A 22,332-nucleotide genomic window follows, 5' to 3' on the forward strand; every position below is an offset into this window, starting at 1 on the left:
CTTTCTGGTCTGTTACTTTTAGGCTCTCTCTTTGCTTCGAGGACCCCTTTCAATATTTCCTTAGGGCTGGTTTGGTACTTACAAATTCTTTTAGTTTTTGTTTGTCCTGGAAGTTTTTCTTATCTTTCCTTCTATTTTCAATGACAGCCTAACTGTATATAGTATTCTTGGCTGCATATTTTTCTCATTTAGTGCTCTGAATATATCATGCCAGTCCTTTCTGGTCTGCCAGGTCTCTGTAGATGGGTCTGCTGCCAATCTAATATTTCTACCATTGTATGTTACAGACCTCTTGTTCTGAGCTTCTTTCAGGATTTTTTCCTTGCCACTGAGACTTGTAAGTTTTACTATTAGATGACGGGATGTGGACCTATTTTTACTGATTTTGAGTGGGGTATTCTGTGCCTCCTGGATTTTGAAGCTTGTTCCCTTTACCAAATTAGGGAAATTCTCTGCTATAATTCGCTCCAATATACCTTCTGATCCTCTCTCTCTTCTTCTGGGATCTCAATTATTCTAATATTGTTTCATCTTATGGTATCACTTATCTTTCAAATTCTCGCCTCATGGTCCAGTAGTTGTTTATCTCTGTTTTTCCTCAGCTTTTAAATTCTCCATCATTTGGTCTTCTATATCACTAATTCTTTCTTCTGCCTCATTTGTCCTAGCAGTAAAAGCCTCCATTTTTTATTGCACCTCATCAATAGCTTCTTTGATTTCAACTTGGTTAGATTTTAGTTCTTTTATTTCTCCAGAAAGGGATTCTCTAGTATCTTCCATGCTTTTTTCAAGCCCAGCTAGCACCTTGATAATTGTCATTCTGAATTCTAGATCTGACATCTTACCAATGTCCGTATTGATTAGGTCCCTAGCCATCAGTACTGTCTCTTGTTTTTTTTTTTCTTGAGGTGAGTTTTTCTACCTTGTTATTTTATCCAGATAAAAATAGATGAATGAGGGAACAAAATACTAAAAGGGTAGCAATGACTCCAGAAAAATATACACTAACCAAATCAGAAGAGATCTGAAATGGGGGTCGGGGAACAAAAGAGGAAAAAAAAATATAATGTATGTATATATATTATATCAGACTGGTATATATCAGTACACACACACACACACACACACACACACACACACATACATATATATATGAGAATGAAGATGACAGTCTTCCAATCTCCGGCCCACAGGAGCTGAGAGCTCAAGGCCCCAGACCTCAGTGTGCCCTCAGAATAAAGCAGTTAATCACTCCCATCTCCCCAGTCTCTCGCCGCACTCCAATCTCACCTGGCCTGTGACCGAGTGTTTCTATCTCTGGCACACGGCCCTGTTTGGAGTCTCTAGACCCAGCAGATTCCTGCCGTGCATTCCTGTGCTGCTCCTTCCAGAGAAGGAAGGAGGGGCTGTCCCAGGATCTGCTACTTATGGGGTTCCTTCTTGAAGAGCAATGGTCTGACTGTGCCTTGGATCATGGTTTAAGGTAAATCTGAGCTGAGAGCTCACTCTTTGGCTCCATCTCTGCAGCCAGCTTCCCTGCTTCAATACTTGGCAGCTCTGCCACACTCAGACACCCCCGGTCTTTCTGTGACCCCATGGGCCCTGAGACCACAATGTCCCCGTGAGGGCTCCACCCCTGCTTTGTAGCCTCTGGAGTTAAGTCCCTCAGTGGAGCAGACTTCTAAAAGTTCCAATTTTGTGCTTGGGGCTCTACCACTTGCCAGGAGCTGGCCCCTCCTGCTGTGGTCTCTCTTCCCAAATGTCGCCTGGGATTCACTTCTCTGCATGTCTTACCTTCCAGAAAGTGGTTGCTTTTCTGTTCCTAGAATTGCTGATCTTCTTCTCTTTGATCTCCTATTGAGTTTGTAGGTGTACAGAATGGTTTGGCAACTATCTAGCGAAACTTCTAGAACACAATGATATTAGGTCTTCTACTCCTCCACCATCTTGCTCCTCCCTCTTGACATACTACATCTTAATTCTAATATTTAAAAAAGATTTTATTTATTTATTTGAGTGAGAGAGACAGAACATGAGTGAGGGCAGAGGGACAAATGGAGAGGGAGAAGCAGGCTCCCCACTGAACAGGGAGCCTGATTCGGAGCTTGACTCCAGGACCCTGGGATCATGACCTGAGCCGAAGGCAGATGCTTAACTGACTGAGCCACCCAGGTGACCCTAATTTTCATTTTTAACATGTGGTTTGAAAGCCCAGTTGACAGCATATTCAGTCCTGGTGACCTGTGGAAGTAGCTGTGCTTCTCTTTGCAGGGGTTTATATGCAGCTTTGTTTTCCTTTGTTGAGGGGAATGCTTCAGGCCTGGGAACCCTCTCACACACATCAATGTATACATGTGCACACATTAGACAAATATTAGTGTGTGCAAAGTTAACACAAAAGTTTGCTGAAGGTCTAAAAAAGAGATTCACAAAGAGAAATGAGATTCACTAGCTAGGGCCATGGTGAATGTTTAAATTGCCTGGCTCCCCCCACCCCCTTTTTTTCCCTCTCTCTACTTCTCGCTCTTTTTTGAGTTTTCTTTAAATGATTCCATTGTGATACATAATTCCTTAACCAAAGCAGTCTGCATTTCCTTTTAACTTAGGACAACATATACCCCAAACTGCTTAGGAGAACCTTAGTTCCATAGGAGTCTAAGTAAAGGCACACAGTAAAGATAGTTTTGTGGTCAAATAGACTTGGGTTCAGCAGTTAGAGTTTCCTTTCTACTGGAGGACTTCTCAGAGCCTTTGTATGCTAAATGTGCTCTGTGAGCCACCAGAGAGGGTGATTGTAGAATTTTCTTCCTGAGTTTATTTTACCCCTGACTCCTATCCCCCTCCTTTTCCCCCTTTCCATAGCATCTCTCAGCCGATTGTTCCAGGGATAGCAATTTGAGATCTTGGCCTCAGTGATCTTTTGTGATTAGTGGGAATGTTCAGGGTTTGTGATTTTTGCTCTTTGCCTGGGGTAGGAACCTTGACTCTGGTCACAGGAAATCAGAAGGATGGATCCTGGTGTCAGGTGCTTGTTTGCCAGTGCAGATGGATATTCCTGTGAAGAGTTCCCTTTTCTCCACATCCCTGCCAATACTTGTTATCTCTTGTCTTTTCAGTCACAGCCCTTCTGACAGGTGTGTGGGATTCTCACAGTGGTTTTGATTTGTATTTCTCTGATGGTGAAGGGAATTGAGCACATTTTCATGTATCTGTTAGCTATCTGTATAACTTTTTTGAAATCTATTCTATTCAGCTCCTCTGCCCATTTAAAAATCAGAATTTTTTGAGGGGCTATTAATTTATATGAATTACTATTATATTTTGGGTATCAACCCTTTATTAGATATAGGATTTGCAAATATTTTCTACCATTTTAATTTAGTTGATAGTTTTGTTTTCTTTTTTCTTTTTTTTGTGTACAGCAACATTTTATTTTGATGTAGACCCACTTGTTTATTTCTTCTTTCATTGCTTGTACTTTTGGTGTCATAGTCAAGAAATCATTGCCAAGATAAATGTTAAGATGATTTTCTCTATGGGAAATTCCTTCTGGGAGTTTTTTGATTTCAAGCCTTACATTGATGTCTTTAATTCATTTTGAGTCAACTTTTTGAGCAGTGCAAAATAAGGGGTTCAATGTCTTTTGCATGAGAATATCCAGTTTTCCCAGCACCATTTATTGAACACACTATTTCTTTCTCATTGAATATTGTTGCCTTCTTGCCAAATATTAGTTAACCACATATGCATGGATTTATTTCTGTACTCTTGATTCTGTTCCATGGATCTATGTGTCTATTTTTATGTCAGTACCATACTGTTTTGATTGCTATAGGTTTGTAGTATCATTTGAAGTCAGGAAGTGTGATAACTACAGTTTTGTTCTTTTTTTCCTCAAGATTGCTTTGGGTGTTTGGGGTTTTTGTGGTTCCATATGAACTTTAGAATTATTTTTTCCTATTTCTGTGAAAAAATCCACTGGAATTTTGGTAGAGATTGTATTAAATCTGTAGATTACTTGGGTGGTATGGACATTTTAGCAGTATAAATTCTCTGATCCATGCACATGGGATATCTTTTTATACGTCTTTGTCTTTAATTTTTTCCATCTTTTGTCTTATAGTTTTCAGTGTAAAGATCTTACACAACTTTAGGTAAAGTTTTCTAAGTATATTTTATTGTTTTTGACAGTATTATAAATGGGATTTTTTTCTTTTTCTCTTTTTCAGATAGTTTGTCATAAATGTATAGAAATGCAACTGGTTTTGAATATTGATTTTGTATCCTGCAACTTCACTGAATTTGTTTAATATTTCTAACAGTTTTTTGGTGGAGTTTTCAAGGTCTTCTAAATTTAAGATCATGTAATCTGTGAACAGACAATCTTACTTCTTCCTTTCCAATTTGAATGGATTCTTTTTCTTGCTTGACTTCTCTGGGGAGTTTGAATACCAGTGGCGAGAGAAGGCATCCTTGTTTTGTCCCTGATCTTAGAGGAAAAGCTTTTAACCTTTTACAGTTAAGTATGATATTACCTGTGGGCTTGTCATAGATGGTCTGTATTATATATTGAACTACATTCCCTCTGTACCCAATTTATTGAGAGTTTTCATCATAAAAATATGTTTAATTTTGTGAAATGGTTTTTCTACATTTACTGAAACAATCAGATGATTTTTATCCTTTTTTCTATCAATGTGATGTACCACAATTATTGTTTCACATAAGTTGAACCATCCTTGCATCCTAGGAATAAATCCCATTTGATCATGGTGTATAATCCTTTTAATGTATTGTTGAATTTGATTTGCTTCTATTTTGTCAATAGTTTTTGTATCTTATTCATCAGGAATATTGGTCCGCTGTTTTTTTTTTTTTTTCCCCTTCTAATATCCTTGTCTGGCTTTGGTATCAGGGTAATGCTGGGCTCATAAAATGAGACCAAGGGTGTTCCCTCCTCTTTGATTTTTTATAACAGTGTGGGAAGGATCAGCATTGATTCTTGTTTAAGTATTTGGTAGAATTCACCAGCAAAGCTATCTCATCTTGGCTTTCTTGAGTTGGGGGGTTTTTAATTACTGATTCAATTTCCTTGCTCATTGTTTGTCAAGATTTTCTATGTCTTTATGATTCAGTTTTGGTAGGTTGTATATTTCCAGGAATTTATCCGTTTGTTCTAAGTTGTCCAGTTTTTTGTTGTTTAATGGTTCATGTTAGTCTCTTAGGATTCTTGGTATTTCTGTGATATCAGTTATAATGTCTCCTTTTTCATTTGTAATTATAGTGATCTGGGTTCAATATCTTTTTTTTGGTTAGTCTAGCTAAAGATTTGTTGATTTTGTTCACTTTTAAAAAAGATTTTATTTATTTATTTGACAGAGAGAGAGATCACAAGTAGGCAGAGGGGCAGGCAGAGGGGGAGGAGGTAGCAGGTTCTCCACTGAGTAGAGAGCCCGATGCAGGGCTTGATTCCAGGACGCTGAGATCATGACCTGAACTGAAGGCAGAGGCTTAACCCACTGAGCCACCCAGGCACCCTGATTTTGATCATCTTTTTAAAGAGCCAACTCTTGGTTTTGTTAATCTTTTTTTATTGTTTTCCTATTCCCTGTTTCATCTATTTCTGCTCTAATCTTTATTATTTACTTCCTTCTTCTAATTTTGGCTTAGTTCCTTCTTCTTTTTATAACTATAAAACTTCCTCTTAGAAGTGTGTTGGCTGCACACCATAAATTCAGGTACATGTGTTTCCATTTCTTATTGTCTTAAGATATTTTTTCATTTTTCTTTTTTGATTTCTTCTTTGATCCTTGGCTGTCCAGGAGCATGTTGCTTAATATTTGCATATTTGTGAATTTACCACTTCTCTTTCTGCTATTGAATTCTAGTTTCAGACCTCTGTATTCAGAGGAGATACTTAGTATGATTTCTATCTTCTCAAATTGTTGAGACTTTATGCAGGGCCTAATATGTGATATATTCTTGAAAGTGTTCCATGTGCATTTGAGAAGAATGTGTATTTTGCTGCTGTTGGATGGAATACTCTGAGTATGTCTATGAAGACTGTTTGGTATGTAATATTGTATAAATCCTTTCTGTCTGTCCCTCTTTTTGTCCATATGATCTATTCATTATTCAGAGTGAGATATTAAAGTTCCTGACTATTATTATATTGCTGTTTTCTTCTCCTTTTTGTTCTGTTAGTATTTGCTTTATATATACTTAGGTGGTGCAAAGTTGGGTGCCTAAATATTTACAAAAGTTATGTCTTCTTAATAAATTGACTCTTTGTCATTATATAATGATCTTCTTTGTCATTATATAATGATCTTCTTTTTCTTATGTGACCATTTTTAGCTTTAAGTCTCATTTGTCTGGTGTAGGCATAGCTACCCCTGGTTTTTATGGTTACCATTTGCTTGGAATAGCTTTTCCACCTTTTCATGCTCAGCCTATGTGTGTCCTTAAAGTTAATATGAGTCTCTTATAAGAAGCATATCATTGCATATTGTTCATTTATTCATTAGGCCATTATGCCATTTGATTAACCCATTTACATTTAAAGTAATTATTGATAAGTTAAGACTTACTATTGTCATTTTGTTAATTGTTTTCTGACAGTTTTCTGGCTTTTCTGTTTCTTGCTTTCTCTCTTCCTTCTTAATTTGATGACTTTTTAATGGCTACATGCTTTGACTCCTTTCTTATAATCTTTTGTGTGTATATTCTTGTGGTTACCATGAGGCTTACATAAAACATTGCAGTTACAATATCCTATTTTAAACTGATAACTTAACTTCAATAGTATAATAAACTTTATACTTTTCTCCCTCTTTCATATTTTAGATGATGATGTTGTAATTTACAACTTTTTTATATCATGTATTCAATAACAAATTATTGTAGTTAATGGAATATTATGCCTCCATCAGAAAGGATGAATACCCAACTTTTGTAGCAACATGGACAGGACTGGAAGAGATTATGCTGAGCGAAATAAGTCAAGCAGAGAGATTCAAGTATCATATGGTCTCACTTATTTGTGGAGCATAACAAAGAATACAGTGGACATGGGGAGATGGAGAGGAGAGGGAGTTGAGGGAAACTGGAAGGGGAGATGAACCATGAGAGATTATGGACTCTGAAAAACAACCAGAGGGTTTGAAGGGGCAGGGGGGAGGGTGGGAGGTTGAGGAACCAGGTGGTGGTAATAGGGAGGGCATGTACTGCATGGAGCACTGGGTGTGGTGCAAAAACAATGAACACTGTTATGCTGAAAATAAACAAGTAAAAAAAATTATTGTAGTTATAGTTATTTCAAGTACTTTTACTTCAACTTTAATTTTTAATTTTTATTTTTTTAAAGATTTTATTTACTTGAGAGAGAGTGAGAGCAAGAGAGATCACAGAGGGAGAGGGAGAAGCAGACTCTCTGTTGAACAGCGAGCCCAATGTGGGGCTCAATCCCAGGACCCCAAAATGACATGAGCTGAAGGCTTACACTTAACAGACTGAGCCACCCAGGTACCCCTATTTTCAACTTTTAAACTTGAGTTGTAAGTGATTTTGGCACCACCATTACGATATTTGAACATCAGATTTTGACTGTGTATTTACCTTTACTGGTGGGTTTTACACACTGATATGTTTTTAGGATGTTAATAAAATCCTTTCATTTCAGCTTGAAGAACGTCTTTAGCATTTCTTGTAATATAGGACTGGTGATGAACTGCTTCAGCTTTTGTTTGGGGAAATGTTTATCTTGTCCTCATTTCTGAGGGACAGCTTTACCAGGTATAGCATGATAGGTTGACAGTTTTTTCTTTCAATGTTTTGAATATGACATCCCCAAAAAAGTTTCTGCTGAGAAATCTGATTGAGAATCATATGGGGGCTGCCTTGTATGTGATGAGTTGCTTTTCTATTGCTACTTTCAAAATTCTCTTTTTGTCTATAACTTATGACAGTTCAGTTATAAAGTATTTTGGTGTAACTTTTGAGTTCAAACTATCTGGGGTCTTTTGGGTTTCATGGATCTGGATGTCCTTTCCTCCCAAACTTTTCCCCAAATTTGGGAAGTTTTTAGCCATTATTACCTTAAATGTTTATTTTGTCCCTTTCTTTTTCTCTTCTCCTTCTGGGAGTCCCATATGAATATACATATATAATTCAAGCAGGGACTTTTGGGCAGGCTTTCTGATTGGGTGGGGCTACTGGCTGAGCTCTGTGGTCATGTGGGTCCACTAGCTGGGCTCTACAATCATCTTTGGTTGGGGGTGCTCACAGGTTGTGTTCCCATACAGGGTGGTGCCATTGGTTGTATATTGCTAGTGGGCAGGGATACAGGTTAGGCTCCACCATAATTCCTGGTTGCTTGGGGCTTCAGACTGTGCTCCCCAACAAGATGGTGCTGCTGGTTGGATTCTGCATCCAGGTGACATCTTGGGCAGGGCTTTATGATCAGGTTGGGCTGTAGGCTGTGGCTGTGTCCTGAAGCTGGGTAGAGCTGGAGAGTGGGCTTGGTGATTGGGTAAGCAACTGGTTATTACTCTGTTGTTGAGTGAGGTCACTGGATAGGCCCTCTGGTTTGGTGGAACCTCTAGCTGTACCTTGTACTTGGATGAGGTCAGAGACTGTGCTTTATGGTTGAGTAGGGTCACTGTACAAGCTCCTTAGTCTGATGTGGTTGTAGGTTGTGTTCTGCAGGTAGGTAGGATCACTGGTTGGGCTTTGTACCCGGGCAAGGTCACATGTGGTGTTCAATAATCAAGTAGAGCTGTAGGTGGGGCTCCACTGCTGGGGAGGACTATTGGGTGGGCAATAAGGTAGGCTGGGCTCTGAGGCTGCTCAGGGTCACTGTTCAAGTCCCTGGTTTTATAGGGTCAGTGGTTATGCTCAACAGTTGAACAGAGCTGCTGGCTTGGATCCTTTCCTGAGTGGAGTGATAGGATGGGTTCTGTAGCTGCCCAGCTTTTTAGCTGGGTAAGACTAAAGCTTTTTTCAGCAGCTGGGCAGGACTGTGAATTAACTTCCCTGTCCATGTGAGCCATAGAGGCTCCATGGCTGTATGGTACATCAGTGAGGGACCCAAATCACACAGAATTGCCTACCAAGCTCTCTGGCCAGATACGGCCACCAGATCAACTCTGCAGATAGGCAAAGCTGGCTGGATCTCTGCTTAGGTGTCATTGCAAGCAAAAATGTGGTCCACCAAGATCTGAGCCCTGGGTGTTATGACACTCCTTTTTTCATCTCTAGCTGATCCTCAGAGGTCAAACTTCAAAATGTTTCGCCAGTGATCCTTGTCAAGTGAGACCTGAGTGAACCTTCTAGGAAGTGTCCTATAATGCTGAAGAAGCTGGATGTCCACTTTGGACTCTCTTTTTCCTACATAGGCTGGGGCGGAGGAGCCTTCTTGGTGTAGCAGCCTGGGTGAGAGGCTATGTGGTCAATGTAAACCAATCCTATTACCCTTCTAATGTGATCCTTCTCAGTCTCTGTGGCCCATGGTGTACTTCAGCCTCACTCCCAGGTTCTGGGATTTTCACAATGGTATCTTGCCTATTGATAGTTACTAATTGGTATTCTTGTAAGGGAGACTAAAATTGGAAACAATCTTGATGTCACTCTTGAGACATTTAAACAAAGGAAATAGGGTATGGGAGCCACATCTCTGCAATATGCAGTGCTTGTGAATAAGAGATGTGACTTCCTCTCTTTTAACTGAATCTATTCTTTACTTTAAACAACTTTGATTTTTCACATTCTTCTGAGATCTCAGAGAGACCAAGTCTACCCAGAGTAGGTTTGAGTAACACCTTTTACTCACATGCTCCTTCCACGTGTCTACAGAATACATATCAACATGCACACATGTAAATAGATGCACAAATACACTCATATTCATGGCTATTTTCAGGGAAATCTTCTGAGTTAGAAAATTGTAGCATTCGTCTATCTACTGTGTTAACCTGTTAGGACTCAGGAGAATTGGATGGTGGCAGGAGATTTTGAAATGCTGAAATGCTGATATCTGGGGATAATAAAACTTCTGAATAAAGTCCTTCTGGACCTTTCTCCTCTGCAGTAACTTCCATGTGCTTTTGTCCTAGATGCCCAGGGAGGGTTAATTTCTCCCAGGATAAGGACAGAAAACACACAGAGTGAACAAAAAGGAGATTTACCTAATCTGTTTTTATACAAGTGATTGGACTCACAGGCTCCAAGGACAGGCTAGAGATAGTTAGCAAAGCACTGAAGGAATAATAGTCTCTGAGAAGGGAAGAAAATAATAATATCTCTTATAGTCAATGGAGGAAATGTTCAGCTGTAAGTTTAAGAGGTTGTAAGCATGCCTTCTTTGTGGTCATTAGAAAGTCCAGTAGGTCATTCTTTATCAGATTAGGGGTGTGGACTGCTCATATTAGGAATCATCAAACCAGAATTATGTACACTCTCAGGAGAGATATGGCTCATACAGCAGTGACCAAGTTTGAGATCATGAAGAAAATATACTAAAAGACTAAAGCTGATTAGGGCAGGAGAGATAGCTGAAGGTCTTCATGGAAACTGGGTTAACATGAATTTTGGAATCACAAGTTGGGTTAAAATTTTGGCTCAACCACTTATCAGCTGGATAAGGTACGTTACTTTTTTGAATCTTAGTTTCTTTCCTCTATAAAATAGGGAAAATGGTGCTCCCTTAGTGGAGTTGTTAGGAAGCTTAGAAATAACATATATAAAATATGTATCTCGTGCTCAACACATGGCAGATGATTGAAAAATAGAAACGATTGTGAAGATGATGAGGTGTATCTATTCCTGTATTGATTCTTGGCTGGGAATGAATGGTGTCCGATGTGAGTTGGCAGAGATGACTTCCGAAGAGAATTCATTTCTTCCTGGGGAGAAAGGAGACAGAGATGAGGTCACGTACATTTTCCATGAACTAGTTTCATGTTAGAGGCTAGGATATGAAATCTTTCTTTTCATTGCAGAATATAAATATGCTCACTGAAGGATAGAAAGTAGGTGGACAAAATCAAATAGCTTAAAGCTAGCATAAAAGAGGGAGAGAGTACAAAACCAGATAAAAAAAGGACACTATGTCATATCAAATGAATCCATGCAGCATCTCACCCGCCATTTTTCTGATTACATTTCAGAGTTTATTGGAGCCTAGAATGTCAGTGAATGAGATGACCAGCTTTAAGGATGGAAGGAGGGGGCCTGCCTCCCTTGTCTTGTCTTGCTATCATGGCCAAGGGCACTAGCCAAGCTTTTTTTTTTTAAAGAATGAAAGGATGGCTGGGGTCTGCATTCTTCAACCTCCTTCAGAGCTGCTCCCTGTCTCCTGTACCTCTCTTCTTCTTCTTGTCTTGCTTCAGGGTGATCACTTTCTGTGTCTGGATCTGCTGGTCCTCTTAAGCTGTTGCCAGTCTGTCATCTTCTCTGAGTAGAGTCTTTTCTGCTCCCTGTTACAATCTCCTGCCTGTTCTCTGTCATGCCCCTGGACTGGCTGTAGGGCAGTCCTTTTAGCCTCGCTTTCTTTCTTCAGGCTCTGTGTGTGACCACTGCAAGGCCCTTTTAGACCCACTTTCCTTCTTTATGCTCTGTCCTGGAAGGTGGCCTCTGCACTCTGAATAGAGGAGGGTCTCAGTAACAGTGAGACTAAAAAGAGAGGAGGGAAGAGAAATGAGGTTTGGGTCACTAAGTTCAAGCTGATAACATATAAGGTTGTGGCTTATAGAACTATTTAAGTGAAATAAGGACATCATCTAGACTGGTGGTTCTCAAACTCTTGTCTAGGAACAACTGGCTGGTCCCCAGATCCTTTAGGGGGATTCTTGAGGAACGAAGCTATTTTATAATACTAAGATGGTTGTAGCTTTTTTTACTCTGGAACTTTCCAGAAACTCCTTGACACAAGATGACATCATCTTTCTATATGCTGGGTACATTGTGTTTTTAAAATTTCTCAGTTTGAATTTCTGATTTGGCAAATGTTGACAAATATAACTTAGATAAACAAATGCTCTTCAGATATTCTCACTAAATTTTGAGAGTAAAGAAGTACTGAGAACAAAATGTTTGAAAACCACTGTTCTGAATTATGGTTGCACATTCAACTAAGGTGAATATGGGGGGGGCGGTTAGGAGAAAAATTCACCAGGGTGGGGATTATGGGACTATGAATATTCTCTAGGCTTTATCAGTACAAGGACTTGTGAAGAAGAGGCATAAATCATTGCATTAATTAATTACATTTGCCCATTCCTTTGTTTATTCCATAAGCCATGTGTCAGAGGATCTGGTATCTATCTGCATTCAGACCCTGGCTCAGTCACTTTTTAATTCTGGGACCTTGGCAAGTTAAGAAGTCTCCCTGTGACTCAGTTTCTTCATTTGTAAATGAGAATCAAAATCTTTTCTTCACGGGATTATTATGATGACTTAAAAGAGATTTGAGAGGCAGGGTGGGGGGTCATGGGGGGAAGGGAGGGAAAAAATGAAACAAGATGGGACTGAGGAGGGAGACATACCATAAGAGACACTTAATCTCAGGAAACAAACTGAGGGTTGCTGGGGATGGGGGGGAGGGATAGGGTGGCTGGGTGATGGACAGTGGGGAGGATATGTGCTATGCTGAGTGCTGTGAAGTGTAAGCCTGATGACCCACAGACCTGTACCCCTGAAGCAAATGATACATTATATGTTTTAAAAAAAAAGATGATATGGGCCAGTTGTCTCCACCCCATCTCCTACCATAGGTTCTGGACCTTTATCTCTTTAAAAAAATTTTTTTTAAAGATTTTATTTATGTATTTGACAGACAGTGATCACAAGTAGGCAGAGAGGCAGGCAGAGAGAGAGAGGCGGGGAAGCAGGCTCCCTGTTGAGCAGAGAGCCCAATGCAGGGCTCGATCCCAGGACTCTGAGATCATGGCCTGAGCCGAAGGCAGAGGCTTAACCCACTGAGCCACTAACATGCCCCTGTTGTGGACCTTTTTCTACTTTGTTCTGTGTCCTGGGGAGGTAAGGGCAGGGTTAACCCATACAGACTCCATCATTCAGATTTCTTTGCCTTCTGGCTACTCATTGAGTTTGGCCATTGGGAGGCATCAGCAGGAGGTGAGAGGTGGGAGGAGAGAGAGGTAGGGGTATTTCTTCCCCTGCTTCTTTCCTGCTTTGGCGGATCTTGCACTCACGGGTTTTTTTCAGCTGCACCTTCAGCTATAGCTCCTTTGGTTGGGTCCTTTTCCATGGTTCAAGGTCTCGCTGCTTCCTTGCATTCCCCTCCGTCTAGGCTCTTGCTATCTTCGGGCACCATCCTTTCTGGTTCCTTCATGCTGTATACGCAATTGATTCTTTAAGTTCTTTTGAAGATTTCAGTGAGCCTCTGTGTTCCTTGCTGGAATCCTGCCTAACCCCTGGCAAGTAGCAAGTTCTGGGAACATGTTAGTGGCACTGACTTGGGTTCCTACATTGCTTGCTGCTGGTGCTGCTGGCTGGTTGTTACTACTGCTTACGAGACCCTCCCCTGTACCCCTACCCAAGATATAGACAGTTTTTGCTTGCAAGGAGTTTGACAGTCTAGGTAAAGGGATTGGACACTTGGTGACCAAAGAGTTAACTGGAAGCCTGAAGCCTATATGCTAAGTGCCATCCTGGCTAGGGCCAAAAATAAGTTCTGGAGTTGAGAGGAGGAAGAACTGGTTATGTGGGTCACTTTTCAATAGGGTGAGGAAAGCACAAGTACCTTGGTGCTTCTCTGGGCAGGGAGGGTACCTCGGACTGATGTGAATAGAGCCTGCTGTGGACGTGGAGCGATCTGGCTGGAGTCTGATTGCTTAGGGCTGTGCATGGCGTCTGAGGAGATGGGCCTGCATGGCATTGGTGTTACTGAAGCTTTGTAGGCACCAGTGGAAGTGGTGGTGGTGGTGGATGAAATGTACCCGTGGTCCACATGTGGGATAGAACAGGGAGAATCTGAAGCAGGTTAAAGGGAATACTGGGGGGCACCTGGTGTGGCTCAGAGGGTTAAAGCCTCTGCCTTCGGCTTGGGTCATGATCCCAGAGTGCTGGGATCAAGCCCCACATCGGGCTCTCTGCTCGGTGGGGAGACTGTTTCCTCCTCTCTCTCTGCCTGCTTCTCTACCTACTTGTGATCTCCGTCTGTCAACTAAATAAATAAAATCTTTTAAAAAATCTTAAAAAGAAAGGGAATACTGAGAGGCCCACACTGGGAAATGCCAGTAAGGGAAGGGGAGAGCTGGGCAGGAGAGAGATTCTGAGCCTGGAAGCGCCCCTCCAAGGCAGGAGATCTTCGAAGTTCCGAGTCTGATCTCCCCATCAGAGGGTCAGCAGATGGTTCTCAGGACCCTGGGAGATAGCTGTTATTTCTGCGGCTCATGTCCTGGGTGATCTTGGGCAAGTTGCTTTTCCTCTCTGGGCATCTGCGTCCTTAGGTGTGAGATGAGGGTGTGGCACATGGTCCTCACCATCCTCCTGCAAACGTACCATTGACTTTTACTTCCTCTGATGGAACTTCAACTCCAGGAGAGGTTTTATTTTCAAAGAAGAGAATGATAAGAGAAAGAACTAATAATACTGAGCTCCTGCTGCTTTCTAGATTCTGTTCTATGCAATGTGCATATATTATCTTATTGAATTATCCTAGCAAACTTCCCTCAGATAGCACTGAATTTGGGTGAAGTAATAGAAGACCTGAGTCACTATGGTTTAAGGCAATAGTGTGTAGTTTTTTTCATTTAACAAGATACCTGGAGCCAGCTTCTTGCTGGCCTTGATTCAGTGACTCTGATATGTCTGGACAGATACGTGTTTGTCTTGGTCTTTCCCTCATGGTAGTAGGGCTGCTGCTGCTCCAGCCATCACCTCTATGAAGGTAGCATGTGGAGCAAAGAGCAGCACCAGGTGTATCTCTCAGTCCTTATATCAATAAAGAAAGTGTTGCTAGTCTCCCTCATTTGCAGAAGAGAACCTGAAACCTAGAGGGGTTGAGTACCTTTCTGATACTGTCGCTACAGCTCTTCCTGCTTTGACCAGCAAAACCTGCTTGGGGCTTGTAGATGCCTTACTGCACCAGGAAGCATCTGTCCATCTACCAAGGAAAGTTAATGGCCGGCAGGAATCCACACCAGAGGATGGCCTCTTGGTTTCTTTAAAATGTGGTGAAGCTGGTTGTGTGCACGAAACTAGGCCTCCCCACTTCTTGATGGGAATAAATGATGTTAACAATATCCATGGAAGAACACAGCATGTAATGGTGATCAAGAAATGTGCAGCCTTCATCCCCTATACTCTTGCTGCCGTTGGCTTGGGAACATCCCAGTCTTCTTTGTTTTCTATTCCATCCCAACCCCATTCCCTGTCTCTGAGTCTCCTTCACAGGCTTCCTGACATCCAGGGGAGATGTTCTCATGCAGGCTAAAGCATCCTAGTTGCTAAGCTGCCTCTGCCCCCCTGCCCTTGACCTTGAGCAGTGCCCTGCTCAATGCCCGGGCAGGCATGGACCCCAGTCCCGGACTCTGAGGGTCAGCAAATGGCATTAGGGCTCAGGGCGAACATGCTTTGCTTTGATTTTTTTCCTCCACTAGAAAATTACCATATAATAATAATAATTATTATTATTTTACAGATTTAATTTAAATGGAAGCAGAGGCCTTGAAAGAAGTTGCAAATTGGAGCTAACTGAGGAGGATTGGAAACATGTAGGCCAAACTTTCTGCTCTTTTGCATTTCTCTACTGTGGGGCAAGGAGTAGGCCAAGGGCACGTCAGAGGTGTCAACCTAGGGTGATAGGCTCATTCCCGCCACTACCAGTGGTTTGTCCCAGGACTCTCTGATTTCAGCTGTGGAAAGGCCATTATGCCATAAACAGGGCACCTGGGGATGGGTTGCAATGGGTGTGCAGTGGTATGGAGAGGGGTCAAGAGCATGTCCCTGGATGCATTTTCTTGGTCCCTAGATTTCCAGCTGATGGAGGGGCTGTTTCCTGAGTTTCAAATGAAATCTGAGCACATAACTGCCTAGTTTAAAACTTGTTCTGGCCCCTGTATAGCTTCAGAGCCCAAACTCTGCCTCCTTCCCACCACATTGGGCTCCTGCAGAGGTGGGCTCTGCAGACTCCCCTCCCTTTATATCACATGCTGATTCTCTCGGCCTTTGTTAAGTCCCTAATACATCTGGCAAATACTCACCTTACCTGTCAGGGCCCAGGAAGTTGCTCTTGTCACACCTCTTTGAAGCCTTCCTTTGCAATATGGAAATTAGGTCTTTGCCTTTCCTCTCTTCATGGATCTGTGAGTCTGTGAGAACATGGTCTGCGCCTCATCCCTTCTGGATCCCAGGCCTGGCACATAACCTGGCCAGGAAAAACATGCAGTAACCCAATGCTGAATGGGTAGCATGACTATGTCATCTGCTGCTGGAGGGACACCAGCCAAGTTTCCTCTCAGCACAGGTGAACCCTCTGGAGCTCCACAGGGCTGCTGCGGGTCTCTAGCCTCCTGGCTGATCATCTCTTGACAGAACTGGTGTTTGAACTGGTGCAGGATGTACACCCCTCTGTGTTCCTTTCTGGCAGTTGCTTTAATTTAATATTTAGCGCCTAGATGCACCTGTTCCTGCTGGAGGCCTTTAATGGCCCACTTGACATTTTCCATTTTTTGGATGGTTGTTCTTATTAAATTGTTGTAATGAAACAAACGAATACTGCTTGTTTTTTTCTTCTTCTTCCTCAAAATCTGTTTCTAAATGGACTGTGGATCAAGACTGCAATGGCAGTAGATGTTCTCTGCATAACTGAGCTGGAGGTTTGAAGAGATTGTAACCAAGTAGGTATTAGAGCTGAGCCTCTGGAAGGCTTCCTCCGGCTCTTTTGATTTGGAGACAAGGAGGTAAGACCAGAGGAGGGAAGTCACTGCTGGGTTTACATCGTTAGAGGCAGAGTTAACATTGCAACTTAGGAACCTTACCGTTTGCAAGTTTATTTATCAATGAAATTGTCACTGAAGATTTTCTAATATGCTGGACTATAGGAATAAGACTATAGTCTGGACTATAGGAATAAGTTAGCTCATATTTTCAGCACCCGAGACAGTGACAACATTTAGTATTTTTACTGATTGGGATTTCTATGTGTGTATATTTTATACTTGTTGTAATAAATATGCCAATATAAACAAATATTCAGTATGAAGAAGAAACTGACAAGTCAGTCACGACTCACATCCCCAGAACTAAGTACTATTAGCAATTTGGCATGTAGTCTTCCAAAATGCTTTTCTCTCTTTAAATAAATAAAAACAATGAGATCACGCTATTTGTCTTGTTTGGCAACTTGCTTTTTGTCATTTATTAATATATCACGAACATCTTTTGGGAACAAGAAATACCCACAGCATCATTTTTAATGACTGAGTAGCAGCCCATTGTATAGATTGTACTGAACTTTGCTTATCAAAGTTGTTTTTAGAGGGGTGTTTTTAGAGGGGTGCCTGGGTGGCTCAGTTGGTTAAGCATCTGCCTTCGGCTCAGGTCATGATCCCAGGTCCTGGGATTGAGCCCCACATCAGGCTCCCTGCATAATGGGGAGCCGGTTTCTCCTGCCTCTGCCACTTCCTCTGTTTTTGTTCTCTCTCTGTCAAATAAATAAATAAAATTGAAAAATTGTTATTAGACACGTAAGCCGTTCCCAGTTTTTGCTATCACACGTAGCACTTTGCTAAATACCAATGAGTACGGAAGAATACACTTTGGCACTCTTATTTATTATTTTGTTAGAAGAAATTTGCATAAGGGTAATTTATAGGTCACTGTGCTTGCAGGTCTGAGAGGTATTTGATATGAACTTCCAAATTGAATTTCAGAACATCAGGTTATTTCTTACAGAAGCACAGGAGAAAGCTCATTTCCTCACACCCTTGCTTTGCTCCATTCAATCTTTCTTCTTATTTTATCAGTTCTGGTCATTTTGTGACTTTGAAAATCACCCATTTCTCTGAGATTTAAAAATTCATTATCATGGAGTTGTGCATAGTTTTCTTTTATAATAAACAAACACCCACTGCCTGTGGTTATAAGCCCTTTCCCATTGTTACTATTTTGGTAGGAAGAACAGATTCTCTGGGGTTATTTCAAAATGATTCCTTGCTCCCTCCCTGTGTTGCAAGGGGATTCTCCTCCGGTCTTCACTGTGAGAACCTAGGAGCGCTGGAGGGAGAGCTCACAAAAGTGAGGAGATGTCTTCCTAAGAGTAGACCCTCTGGAGTTGCAGACTCTCAGATATGTTCACATTGAGCCTCTAGTATTTTTTCAGTTACGGTCTGTTCTCCTGCCCAGCACTCGTTCCCATGGAGGTTTCTGCTCCTGGGCGTCTGGTCTGGTAACTTGTGATTCCCAGTTTGCACCTGTCATGGGGCTGCAGCTTGCCCAGTTGAAGCCAGTCCCCTGATGGAGTTAAGAATTGTTGGTTTGCAATTTGTTTAGCCCTGTTTGTGCTGCAAGGATGGAAAGGGCAACTTCCAAGCTCCTTACCTGTGGGACTGAGAACCAGAAGTCCTCCATTCTCAACATTTTGGATTTACGTTTTTCTCTTTTTTATTGATTAGCATTGTGAGATATTAGTCTATATTACCGGTGTTTTCACAAAACAAGTTCTTTTATTGATTCTGCTTTTTAGGATTTGAATCCTAATCCTACTTCCAGGTTTGCATTTAATAATTCCTTACTCTTTCTTTAGGGTTTATTTGTTTTTTGTTTTAAAGATTTTATTTATTTGACAGACACACAGAGAGAGACAGTGAGAGAGGGATACAAGCAGGAGGTGTGGGAGAGGGAGAGGCAGGCCTCCTGATGAGCAGAGAGCCCAATGCAGGACTTGATCCCAGGATCCTGGCATCATGACCTCAGCTGAAGGTAGATGCTTAACGACTGAACTACCTAGGCACCCATCTTTAGGGTTTATTTGGATGCTATTCTGCTAGCATTTTGAGTTGACTTATCTTTATTCTACTCTCTCTTAATTTTACTTTGATTGCTTTGTTCTGCTAACTTCCTTAGGGAAATGGATTATCTGTATGTTACTAGGTCCCATGCTTCTTTGAGACAAGAATCATGGGTGTTTTCTTCACCATTGTACCTCGGTTCAAAGCACAATATGAAGCACAAAGAAAGTACATAAACCACAAAGATTGAATAAATGATTAAATGCTAGACTTAGGATCTGTCTTCCTTATTCCATACGCATTCCCTGTGGGAACTTATTTGCCTGTTTCTTCAACATTCTAAATTTTCTGCACAAAAAGATGTTGCTTCTTTGATCCAATTGCAGTTTTATTTCTTGCTTTGTAAAATGTAATCTGGTTATTATATTCTCATAAGGTTTTTAAGAATATTATTATGGATTCATTCCCATTCACTGGATGTATCATATTTTACAGAACTATTAACCTATTGATGTAAATTTGAGATATTGCCAATTATTTTTGCTATTAAAAGAAATTATGTGAATATTTTAATGCCTGGCATTTTCAAAGTATTGTAGAACCTTGCTTTACAATAAAAACACTGTAGTTGAATCTATTGGGTCAAAGGCATGAATATTTAATTTTTATGTTTTGACAAATGGCTTTCCAAAATGGTAGTACAGAATTTGGCAGCTGCAGAAATTCATGAAGGTAATTGCCTCCCTGAAGTTTTGTTAATTTGTCCATCCCCGTCTTCTATCTCTGGCCCATGCTCTTTGCACTGTATGGAATGTTTTCTGTGTCTCTTTAGACCCTTAGAAACTTTTTCCCAGTTTCTCAAATGCAAAGAAGCTGAGAGAGGGGAGGAAAGTTCACGAATTAAGATGATACCCTTAATTATTTACTTCACTTATTCTTTATTTAAAAAACTTAAGATCAATTAAGCCTTTTTAAAGTAAAAGAAGTACAAAGGAGAAAATAAGCCCCAAATGGCTCATTTATTATTGAATACATTTCACAGGTTGAGAAAGTCAAACCGTGTAGGGTGGGAGATAATGGAAAGTGAAAGCCTCATTTCCCATTTTCTGTTTCTCTCCCTGGAGGTAACTGCTTCTAAATGTGTCTTTGATTCTTTCCAGAAAGAATTTATACACACTTATCAGCAGATTTATTATATTTTATAGAACATAAGATGCTTTAGCGCCGGCCATTTCTTGGCATTTCCTCAAAGCGTCAGTGGGCATTCTTCATCCCAACCTGGTGGCTGTCACCTAGCGGTGGTGATGGCGACAGTTCCAGATCCTAAGAGGCAGGCTTTTTTGAATACAGAAATGTTACATTGCATCTCTGAGTCAGTGAAACAAGGCGTGTCTATTTCCATATTTTTTATCTACATAAAAGGGTCATATCATTTAGCATGTTCTGTGTCTTGCAGGCAAGTTAAAAACATGACATTGGGTCACATGACTGGTAATAAGAAGAAGAGCCAGGATTTGAAGCAGGTGCATCTACTATGGAAGCCCGTATCGTTTCCCACAGTTTTATTGAGAACAATCGATATACATCACTGTATAAGTTTAAGGCATCCAGCATGATGGTGTGATTTACATATACTGTGAAGTAATTACTACATTAGATTCAGTTAATATCCCTCTTGTTATATAGATACAAAAGATATAAAAAGAAAGAAAACAAAAAGGAAAATTTTTCTTTATGATGAGAACCTTCTTACCAATTTCCTTGTATCTCATGGAGCACAGATAGATATCGTCACTGTCTTGTGCATTGCAGTTCTAGGACTTATTTATCTTATAATTGGAAGTTTGTACCTTTAACCCCCTTCCTCCAATTCTGGCTCTCCTCCACCCCGTCTTTGGTAGCTGCAAATCTGATCTCTCTTTTAATAAGTGGGTTTTTTTTTTTTTTTAGTATGTGTGTTGTCGAAGCGAGCACATAAGTGGGTTTTTTTTTAAATGTTTATTTATTTATTTGATAGAAAGAGAGATCACAAGTAGGCAGAGAGGCAGGCAGAGAGAGAGGAGGAAGCAGGCTCCCTGCTGAGCAGAGAGCCCGATGCGGGGCTCGATCCCAGGACCCGGGACCATGACCTGAGCCGAAGGCAGAGGCTTTAACTAAGTGGGTTTTTTTTTAATTCCACATGTAACATTTAAGTGAGATCATGCAGTATTTGCCTTTTCATGTCTGACTTTTTTCACTTGGTATAATGCCTTCAAGGTCCATCCATGTTGGTACAAGTGCAGGATTGGAAGCACGTATTTTTAACCACTATGGCATCTGTCTCCAGGATGGCACACTTGGGGAAAAATAGATAAAAGTTCTGGGGAATCAGAGCTGACATACCACACAACTCCAGTAGTGGGCCTTGTTTGAGGAGTTGCCTGCTTTATGAAAGGAGTGAGCTGGAGGTATCACGTTTTGGCAAAATGAACTTCAGTCCTAGGTGGTGTGAGGATATTTAATTTGAGATGATGAATTTGCAAGTTATCTCCCATTTAGGGTAGGGGAGCTTTCCCTGGGCCAGCGATAAGCAGTTGGCAGTCCACTACGCTTTGGTTGGAAGGTGTGAAACATGGTTATCATACCAAATTTGCTCTTGATAAGCAACGAAGCAAGCCAATCATTCCCTTGTGCCTCAGTTTTCTCATCTGTGAAATGGGAGAAGCTGGACTTAATGAATATGAATGCACCTTTTTTTTAAAAGATTTTATTTATTTATTTATTTGAGAGAGAGAGCGCGAAAGGGGAGAAAGTCAGAGAGAGAAGCAGACTCCCCATGGAGCTGGGAGCCCAATGCAGGACTCAATCCTGGTACTCTGGGATCATGACCTGAGTTGAAGGCAGTGGCTTAACGAACTGAGCCACCCAACCACCCAATGAATGCACCTTCTTTCTCAATGATTCCATGACAGTTTTTCTTGAACTTATAGGCTTGCTGGGTAGGAAAACAAAATATTATTAGATGCTGATGTTCAGTGATGAAGTCTTTGAGCTTGGGCTAGGTAGTACTGGACATGCTTCCTATTTAAAACTTTCAAAAGGGGTGGGCACCTAGTCTGTTAGGTGTCCACCTCTTGATTTCAGCTCAGGTCATGATCTCAGGGTCATGGGATTGAGCCCCATGTTGGGCTCCACACTGTGGAGCCTGCTTGGGATTCTTTCTCTCACATTCTGCCCCCCACCCTGCCTCACTTGTGCGCATACGCACACTCTCTTCTAAAAAAAAAAAACAAAAAAACAAAAAGCCCCCCCGCCAAACTCTCAAGAGGAAATACAGAGCCATTTTGCCACATCTTTTCAAGACTTTGGGGTAGGCTGACAG

Source organism: Meles meles, chromosome 9 (genome assembly GCF_922984935.1).
Source record: "Meles meles chromosome 9, mMelMel3.1 paternal haplotype, whole genome shotgun sequence".
Taxonomy (NCBI): Eukaryota; Metazoa; Chordata; class Mammalia; order Carnivora; family Mustelidae; genus Meles; species Meles meles.